General features: G+C 31.4%; 1 long non-coding RNA gene across 1 annotated transcript in view; it reads left to right on the top strand.

Moving 5' to 3' along the window:
- The first annotated feature begins 3,250 nt into the window (after window positions 1-3,250).
- LOC115235599 overlaps window positions 3,251-11,396 on the top strand; it is an 11,367-nt gene continuing 3,221 nt past the window's right edge. The window contains exons 1-2 of the long non-coding RNA XR_003884058.1: window positions 3,251-3,359; window positions 3,620-4,463. This is a non-coding gene — a long non-coding RNA (uncharacterized LOC115235599). The remainder of the gene's footprint in view (window positions 3,360-3,619; window positions 4,464-11,396) is intronic.

An 11,396-nucleotide genomic window follows, 5' to 3' on the forward strand; every position in this document is an offset into this window, starting at 1 on the left:
AAAAAAAAAAATTGTTGGCTTGACTAAAACCGTTCAACTAATTACCATTTTTTAAATTGAAATATTTATATATTTGAATCAAATAAGACATATTAAATCTAACATGACGTATATTTGACTTAAATATATAAATATTTCAATTTAAAAAATGGTAATTAGTTGAACGGTTTTAGTCAATCCAACAATTTTTTTTTTTCGCTGTAGAATGAGCAAATATTTCTCAGATGCTAACAAAAAAGTAAAATAATTTGAAGTTTAAAGTTAATCGTTTAGTCAATCAAAGATATTAAAAGCTACAACATGAAAGGTAATTTGCGTGTTAAATTGTCGATGAGGCAAAATGAAATTTAATTGCAATCAATCATGTCATATACAGTACATTAATGGTTAAGTAATGGAATGTAATACAATATTTTAAACATACACACACACGTGTGTAATGCAAAGTATATTGTATGTAAAAGCAACGCTAGAAGATGTATCAAACTTAAACGTAGAATTAGCAATTTCAAAGTTTGAAGTCTCAGACATCGTATTCGCAATAGTGTATTGCGAAGTATTTGCTAAGACAGTATACACAACATATACATACCAAATCAGCAATCAGAGATGAAACTTGCAGAGCACAACGCTTACGGAATATTAGTTACTGATTTGCATATCGAATGCTCAAACGAGGATCTGATTTTACATGTAATTATATAGATACAAATGGCTTTAATTTATGTACACGAATAATCTTAAAATACTATTATATTTACTAGAAGATATTGTAGTTGCAAAAAAAAGAAGTCCATTTATTATAACACTATTTATTGCATAATAGATAGGTATAGATAATCGGTTTGATTTTTCATAAAAGTTCTTGATTGCAAATGTGTATTTATAATTTATAATTTGCAACAGAATAATTTTTCACGCAGACTTGACGCTGCAATATTAAATTGTAAATTTAAATCGTAAAATCCACTTTATCAGTGATTCCTCATCCTTCCTGTTATTCTCTCGCTTTCTCTCTCTCTCTCTCTCTCTCTCTTTCGTGCACGATGATTAATCGCCGCGTAAGAAAGTGCGCGGCGCACGATCTGCATAGAGTTTATTTGAACGATTAACCTCGGTTTATACAGGCAGGAAACATATGCGACCCGAGTTCTCTCGAATGTTATTTAATGTGCATTAAATGTCGCGCTGATAGCGAACGAGCGCGCTGCATCGCGGCAATACATATTTGTTCGAATTTATCTGGTTGATCTCGCTCTTCGCATCATCAAAATGCAACGGATATTAGAGCATTGATAACGCGAAACACATGCGCTTTATTAGCATCATTATGCACACATTGAGAGGTCACACACTGCCGTCACTGATGACCGCCACATGGGACAAAGAAAACGATGGGAACTCGGGGAAGAAAATTACAAGATTCCACGTCACACCCGCCTATATCGTTCAACACACGTATACTTAGTCATCGATCTGCATACCTTGCAAAGGTGAAGTTCTCGCAACAATTTCGCGGTCGCGTTGCTACGAGAAAATCGGCTGTATCATCGCGATCTTATTCCACTTTATTTATCAACTAGTATTAATGATTCAAATGATATACTTTACCGCATAAAGTATCTGCAAAATGATATAAAACGAAAAATTGTAAACATTTATAAAGATAAAAGGACATAATATTTTTTAAACAGAAAACTAAACTAAAAATTTGACTTGAAATAAATATCCGTTTACCTAAATATCAAGATTGATTTATAAATTAGCTGAATATTTTTTATTTGTTTTCTTTTTATATGTCTTATGAGAAAATTTTTCGACATAAAAAAATAATAAAAATTACCCCGTGTGCGTAAAAAAGTTTATCTTTTAAAGTTAAAAGCTAATATGCAAGAATGAGATACAAAGTACGGGCAATATTGTCTTTTTATTATACAAACATTTGATGCTATAGTTACTTCCAGAATTAGTACTAAGTTTGTTTGGCCTGTTAGAACCTGTGTACCTTTCGTACAAGTTTATAGCGTCATAGAATATAAGCAAAACGATTATGTTAAACAGGATCGTCTTAAAGATATGTTTATCAAATTATGTAAAACAATGAATAAAAATGGAAATGATTGAGGATGGTAATGGTAAAGAATTTTGCCAAGATTCGTAGGAGGCAAGTGATACCCGAGCATATCGGGCTGTTGACGTTTTCGTATCAGAGACGTTACCCTACACGCTCTCCATCAACAGAAATATTTTTGCTGATGGTGTCCGACGTCTTTTAGATATAGCCGTCCGGATAGAGAATGGATGAAAGGTTGTGAACACGGGATAGAATTATATTGGAGGGGCATAATAGGTTGCGTTGTCTCTGCCAATAAATTCCATGGTCATACGCGTAAATTCTGGTTGCTGACTATTTCGTATTTAACCCTCGTATATTTTTGCGTACAAGATTTTTTAGATTTTATTTTAATATTATAAACATAAGAGAGAAAAGAAATTAAATTTCAAATAGTTTAAATCTATTGTGAAATTTGCGTCGTTAATATACGGGAAATTTTACACACAGATTTATCCGTTGGTATATATAAAATTGTAGAAAGAAAAAACGAGGTATATGTGACCGTCCTGAGCAATACATTTCGCGTGTTATCTTCAACGTATAACCGAAGAAACTTCGTTCGGAGGGTTAATATGTCGACGCGCGCGACGTCGTCGTCATCGTCGGGGAGTGAGTGCGCGATTGGCAAGGGTGAAAGAATATTTATTCTACGATATTGCGTAAGAATTGATGCGTGCACGAGGATGGCGCGAGGAACATAAAGACGTACAGCTCGTTCACGATTGGCCACGGCGTGTCGGCGAGGTGTGCGGTATCCCGGACTAGTCCGGAGAGCCGGCCTGGTTTCAGTCAGCGGCGCAGAACCGTCGCGTACGCGTCGCTGATGCCGGGTACACGACGTCGACCGTTACTACTTGCCGCCGATCGTGAGAAATGCGCGCGATGTGAAATATCAAACTTTTATAATAAAATCAGTAATAATAACATAATGAATTAAATGACAATTTTAATCTGTTATTAATTCTGATCACTTCTAATTAATCTAATTAAAATAAACGTGGCGCGTTCCTCGAGCATTATTATATTTTAAGATCGATAAATAGCATACAAAAATATAAACACTTTTCATTTATTAATTGTGTGTTATCTTTCTCTTTCACGAATTAACAAAAATAAATTATTTCTAACTGTACAATATAATTATAATAGGGTATAATTATAAAGTTACGCTCGTTAAGAATATTTGCAATGTTAAATACCAAGATCTTTATAGCTATTAGGACAGAAAAGTAATTTATCATTGGTGAGAATATTATATTAAACTTTGGTAGCGTTTTTTGTCAGGTATATTTAAACTATGTGAAACTTGATAATTAAATGAAAATTTTCATCTCTAAACCAGACACAAAATAAATATTATAAAACTAGAAAATTATAAAATGATGAAACTGATCATTATAAAAATCTTCTAAATTAAATTTTTACATGTCTTATTATATCGTGTATTTGATTGACATTATGCAAGCTGAAATATTTCACGTAACGTTATAAAAAATTTTCTAGAGATATTATGCAGCGATACAAGAAACATAATCATATATATTGGCATTTATATGCGCGATTTGATAAATCCAGTCTCGGTTATAGACGCGGTTCGGGCCGCGATGGAACGTAAAGAGCAAATTGTGTAATTTATTGGTGGATTGTGAGACGGCGCGATCCTGCAGTCATTTTTGGACTATCGTATAAAATTCCAATATGCGATACCATTCCGTTTTATTGAATAAAACGGATGGAAAGGTGAGAAGTTATATATGCGCGTGGGAAGGAAACGTAACATTATTTCTTTGCAGTCAATCGAATGAAATATGAATCAACGAGCATCCCTGGGGAGATAAACACAGTTAAGCTTCTTAAATTTTTTATCTCCTAAAAAGCGGTAATGATATTTCTTACGTAAAATGGACAGTGATAGAGAAGTTCCTTTCTCAAAGTGTGATTACAATTTGATTGCTTTAAACGGTGAATTAAAAAGATTTTCCGCAAACTTTAAAACGCGTCTTTCTTGCACAAGAATATCTTATCACAAAAATATTATATAATTAAATATTATATATTTTTTATTTAAATAATTTTTTTTTAGCATACATTTCTCCTAAATTAATTTTAATATATAACGAAAATGTTTCTGAAAGATTAATTTGGACCATTCCATGATGTAAATCTGGAATATAAAATCGATATCGTACTTTTATCTTTACAGTGAATGATTTCAAGCTATTATAAGTGATTTGAAACATTCATGAATGTGACCATTACGCTAGTTTGAATGGACAAGTAAACACGATTTTATGCGATACGAACATTTTAACGTGCGTGCCGATATACACCGACATTCGAAATATTGGTGAGTGAAAGATTCACAATTGATCGTACACCTTTATATTTTATTTTTATGTGAATATTTTATTTGTGTGAATTTAATCTTTTAAATTATTTTTTTCTCACGAATTTCACTATATGTCAAAATATTATTAATAAAATTACTATAAATTATTATTTAATTATAGAATGATATTGATACTTACTAAATTAAAAATTATAACAAAAAATATATTAAAAATTGTAATACTTTTGTATGTAAAAAGTTTTTTTGTGTCACTATTAAACAATAATAATTTTGGTTATTTTTTACAAATATCATACATTTGCTCATTATTAGATATCAATGTATATGTTGTAATGTTATGGATAATTATTAATTTCAAATATCATGTGCAAGGTATAAGCTACAGAAATGTAATCGACATATTATAATCTTCCTGTAATACCATATACACTAATCGTTATTACCGTGCACAGGAAGTGATTAGCTTTATCATTTTATGATGATTAATATGGTTGAATGTACTACAAAACGTATAAGTATACCGCAAAAATGTATTAACCATTGAAACACTTAACATTGTGGTTACATTAAATAATGACTCATATATTAAGTGTATCATTAGCGAACGGTTCATATTTTACGCGTGTTACGCTTTATATATCAATTTGCATGCGGCGGTCTTTATCATGCAAACTAAATTTGCAAGAAAAACAGGAGCTAAACTGAGATATCATATAAATGATTAATGTACCGAATAATATTATTTTCGTTCCCCTCTGATGAACACCGCTTCTATCCGAAGTTGCCCAGAGTTGCTTTTGAAAGCCAGGGAGATCAGAGATTGACAAAGATATCAAGAACTGATTGATGCCTCGGGATCGCTGAAAATGCGATTTACTATTCGTCGAGCTTATCAGCCACCATACCTATGATCTCCCTGCGACTTTGACATTTAATATAATTTATAGTCACTTATCAGACTGTTTATCAAAAGAAATGTATTAATATCGTGAAATATATTGTCAACTACATAAAAAAATTGGTTACTAATTCATCCACCGACAATTCAAATATTGGTTGATGGGTTAATATCGAAAGTGTATCATGGTCGATATAATCGTTACTAGAATCGTTAATAATTAATTTTGTGACAAAACATTTTGAGAGAGATATTACACTGTTATTTAATGATTACTAAATATTCTTGTTGATATTCCCTGATTGATTAAGCACTATTATTCGCTAAATGCTAATTTAAAGAGATGATAGTATTTGTCGAATTTGCTATTTAAATCACGTTCGATTATTGTTATATTATAATGCGTGATATTATAATATTTCAATAATAATAGTACGGTAGTGAAATAATTATGTTTGAATCAAAGAAATTGGCATTGTGATCGACAGAAATCATAATGACAGCAGCTCTCCGCATTTCATCGCTAATTTCAAAACAGCGTGCTGGTGCAGATATCTAAAATTGATTGATTAATTACGTATAATAAGTAAAAATAAGTAATAATCTTCCCCAAAAATATAAAAAAATGAATAAACTTTTATTCTGTCAAATAATGATTCACGTTATAAAATATCAAGGGGAGAGTTTGGTATGTTCAAGACAAGCTCGAGAAGTCAGGCAGATTTACGTTTCGGCCCTTCGTCTTTTATGAAGATTAATGGAATATTATATCTTATGAAATATGTACCGTTATACATCCATTTTAAATGTCGGACACATGCTCCGCTCTATGAATCATCGATTATTTGCAGCTTCCGATCAATTCATATCCTACATACGTGATGGAAAGTTAATCAGAATGCTAAATTGCTAATATCGTTATGACATAAAACAATCCACTCGTATGGTTTAGATGATCGGCTCATAATTAATACCATAACAGAAATACGTGAAATCATTAGTATGCATATGATTGTGCATTTCAAATGTCATCACAAGTTTTGAGTTTATTCGATGTAGTGGCGTTTATGTTACATTCGATTTAATGCCAATTATTATACAGTGATAGAGCAATTATTTTCATCAACAATCATAAGTTTTATTACATTCGCAGAAATATATAAATGCAGTTTACATATGTATTGTATATATTTTTCACTGTAACATTTATTTTAACTTTAAAAAGTTAAAAATAATTTAAAATTTAGGGAAAAAGTTGTAGAAAATTGTAGAAAAAGAGAGAAAATAGAAGGAGAGAGAGAAAGAGATAAAACGAAAAATAATTGTGTTGTCGAGGGATTGAAATGAAAGAAAGAGTATATATCGGGAACGATATACATATGTATGTGAATACGGAAGAAATACTGTATAAACTGTATGAGAAAAGGCAACACTATAAATATACATATAAATATACATATAAATATACATATTACATATAAATATACATATTACATATTCTCGCTTGCTCCGTATTGTATAAAAGCCGAGTGTGACGAGAGATTAAAAAGAAATAATAGAATATACAATACGTTTTACACGTATCTCTTTTTTTCTTTTCCGAGTATCAGCGCTCTTGCTTTACACACAGTTCTATCATGATTTTGTAATGATCGTACGGTACATAGCATACATAACATTTCTCTTGCCGTGCAACCTGACCTGACCCAATCCACTTGAAAAGGCGATATAGCGAAGTGCGCATATAAATGACAGAAGAATCTTCGAACATTTATTGCAGCGTTGCATTAATAAAATGACTTACTACATTGTTTACGTATTTGCTGTCTACCCGATTCCCATCCGTCGGCTTGGGACTAGATGTGATGTGTCCCTACGGTGATATGGTTCCTCGGATGTACCATCGTATATCAACTATTCTCTTCACTTTACCTGTCCACGTCACTTCCGAGTAGTTCATTAAAATTTCGCAGAGATATTTCCATATCTCATTCGGAACATGTGAATATATGATATTTCCTAGAAGAATGGAATCGTTTAAATTTCAAGAAAATGCGCGTAACCAATAGAATGCTCTCATTTATTAAAAGAGCGTTTCGCTTCTTGCAAATGGCGTTTTTATACAGATTCTATGATAAAAAATTGATGTCACCTCTTCCTCAACGGAAAAATCAACGAAAGACTGCAATTTTTCTCCATTTTTTCCTTCAGTGTGTCTGAAAGTGAGTGAAAAGGCAGTCTGTGTATATTCTCTACCGTCAAATTATAAATTAAATTAGAAATGCTCTTGCATGTAATATTCAATTCGTCCCGCCGACATTTTTACCATTTTCAACGTCAGTTTCGTACATCTCAAACATACGAGTACGCACGTAGGTACCCGTATCCAGGGTTGGAAAAATTACTTTATAAAAGTGACTCGTTATCATTACCGTTCTTTTTTGTAAAAAGTAACTCGTTACCGTTACTCGTTATCAACTTTAAAAAGTAACTCGTTACCGTTACTCGTTATCAACTTCAAAAAGTAACTCGTTATCGTTACCGTTACTCAAAAAGTAAGAAATCGTTACAATTTCCGTTACTTTTTTTATATACAATACAAACTTTACATACAGTTTTATAAGGATGTATGTGTCATATGTCGAAACATTGACAAAAGCATGAAAAATTTTTCAAACAATATAAACGTAAGATATATGTTAGAAGATCAAAGTAAACACTAAACATTTTTAAACATTATTTTATATGTGCTACTCGTCTTACAAAGTAGAAAGAAACAAGATACCAAAAAGAGCTTTCAATAGTTTTCATGTAATGCTGCATTTCAACACTTGTATCAATATGTTTCTTTGTATGAAAGTTATACCGAGTAAATTCGAAGAAAGGAACAGTAAAAGTAATTGTTAAATTCGTTACCAAAAAATGTAACAAAGTTACTTTTTCCGTTACAAATAAAATGTGTAACGTTGCTATTACACCTACTAAAAAAAAGTAACTGTAACGGTAACGGCGTTCCAAATAACGCGTTACTTCCTAATCCTGGGTACATCTAACAATAAGTTGGTGGTACCCATCACATACATTATCTCGGGGCTCTGGTATTTCAATGGTTCAGAAATTCATTCTCGTTTCACGCGCTTCTCCTGCGTGAGAATATGTTGAAGTATATAAATGGGAATGAGGCGTCGTATGGTCTCCCCCTAGCCATTGGCGCGCGGCAACAATTGTGGAAACTGTCTCAGGCACCGAGCGCGTTAACACTTTAACGTTCTAGCTTGCGAACAAGCGAGGCCCTCCAGCCCTCTAGGGACTTCGGTTAACCCCAGTCAAGCATTCGAGGCGAAAATATATCAATCCCCGCGAATATTCCTCGCGCGCCCCGTTATACTCCAATTAAATATTCGCCCCTGCCACGTGGGGTGGTCTAATGCTAAAATCGATTGTGTAAAATTTTACTTGCTGGTAATTCGCTAAGAATTTGTCGCGTGCGTTATCGCGAAGAAAGTTTTGGCTTTGATTGATTTACGATTGAATAATCAGTAAATAAATAACGCACACAAAACAGGATTATTAATTGCCGTGTTAATAGCTAGCGGCTCCCCATCGTATATAATCATATTTATATTGATTTTTATATATAATATTTTATATCTCCGTAATATCATCACACAGAGAACGGTAAATACATCAATTTAATCAAATATTGCTATAATTGTTTGCGAAAACATACGCTTATTGATAAATTTTTGCATTGAATAACCTATCGTTTATTATTGTCGCCCAAAATAAACGCAGGAATATTTATTACAAAATATGTCAGTAAATGAAATTATATAATAAATCATTCAATAGCTCGCGTTATTATGACAAGCATTATAAATAGACATTGCTAAAAACACGCGTACAAATCTCGCGAGCAAATTTCGTCACGCAATGATACGTTTGTTACTGCATCTCGCGAGCCTATCATGTTGATATCATCCTGTATATGCATAATAATCTCGTTAGACTTTTAGAAAATTAGGTCAAACATTGCGCACCTGCTCTTATCTTTTTGCAGTATATGTATTTTGATTTCGATTTTCTTTTCTTGCAATGAGTCGGAAGTTGGCCGAATATTTGTCTTACAGCGTCGTATTGTCCGCGATTATTTTCATATCGCAATTGCGCGAAATATGATTGATACTCTTAAGAATCATGGCGATAACTGCAAATGTTAAATCAGATATCCGCGGCACGTCTCACGGCTGCATATTGTAATTTGTAAGTGGAACTGCGGTAGGTCCAGAAGCAAAATCGGATCGGACTCTGGATGAGTGGAATTTTAAATAGCTTGTATATAAACGGTTTATTTTTTTACTTTTTAGAGTATTGTTATAATCTTCATCAATTTAATCTTAAAGTGCCAAATATATAGAAGAGATAATTGTATGAATTTACATCATCGTATAAATTTGGCTCTTCAAGGTAGATTATGCATTCGAAAAGATATTTGTTTGCAATATCTGTTTGTAACATCTTTCGAAATCTTTGTCATATATGTAGAAAATATTATTGCATGTATTGAATATCCTTTTGCAACATTGTCGACAAGATTGGAAAGAATAACATAATATTGTAGCCACACACACAGAGACTGGTCAATATTACACACAGTTCAAGTTAAAATTGCAAAAGTTTTTCGTAGCAGACCCCGCGATATGAATGTATTTCTTTTATCCTTAAATAATTTTATACAGTTGGTATATTCAAAAAACTAAATTTTGTAGGGCAATGTTTATTTGCTAGAAAAACACGAAAAAATACAATTGTTAAGAGATTAGTTTAATGCGATTAAACTAATATAACATATGATATTTGATTTCAGCTCTCCATTTAAAAATCTGAATTATATAAAAAAAGATGTATATGTATATATGAATATAATCTTTATAATAACAGACTATATTATATATATGCAATATCCTAATTATAATAAAAATAACTTTTTAAATTGTGCTACATAAAGTTTAAAATCTTTAATTTAATAATAAATATCATTTATTAAACATAAATGATTAGAGTTAATATTTCATTTGTATTTCAGTGTTACTTCACTTAGGTATTTTTATATCTTATTTTTATATTTATTTTGTTGAGATTTATTTCTCTTTGTACAAAGAGATGGAAAAAGTGATTTAAATACTGTTGATTGCGCTGCGTAATTATATAGTGACTCAAAGTAGTACTCGAAAGATTTAATTATGCAAACAGAAATATATCAAATGATCCAACCGTAAGAATCATGAGGAGATTTATGTGAGAATACTACAGAATCTACTACAAAATATTTTCTCTCTTGTTGGCGTATATCTAGAAGCGAAGCAAATGAAGCGCAAAGGAATTTAACTTAAGTTCAAGAGTTAAATAAGAATGCCAAGAAGGCTTTGCTTGATTTTAACGATTTCCATTATTAGGAGAATTTAAGAGAATTAATATTTATATTTTGCGAGTACAAATCTTGTTTAAGCCGCTTTACGTGTTCAAAATCTGCTAGCAAAAAGATAATTTAAAATGCTGTTCCGATTTTCATCACAATATTATTTTCCAATAAAAAGAGAATGTTTGCCATTGAACGTATCATACTTTTTACTCTTCGAATAAAAAATAAAATAATAATTTTAATTATTAATTATTATGATAATTACATATTACAATTAAAAACTCTCTCTCTCTCTCTCTCTCTTGTAATATATAAATCTTCTTTAGTAAAGATAATACATTTTAGACTATAAAATTATATATTATCTTTCACGTATGACTAAATTTTGTATTTAAAAAAAAAATTGAACTGCAATGTCTTTTAAATTAAATGTTCGTTAATTAAAGAAGAAAGACTTGGATATCATGAGTTGCATTCTTCTTTAGGATAATTTATTCTTATTCTAACATTCCTAAGAATTTGTAATGTACATCAACAAATTCTTCAATATAAAGACTCTCACAGTTCTCAAACTAAATACATGTGACAAATTTCCATAATCAGTATAGTA

The sequence above is a fragment of the Formica exsecta genome, unplaced genomic scaffold (genome assembly GCF_003651465.1).
Source record: "Formica exsecta isolate Colony F162 unplaced genomic scaffold, ASM365146v1 scaffold228, whole genome shotgun sequence".
NCBI classification, from domain to species: Eukaryota; Metazoa; Arthropoda; class Insecta; order Hymenoptera; family Formicidae; genus Formica; species Formica exsecta.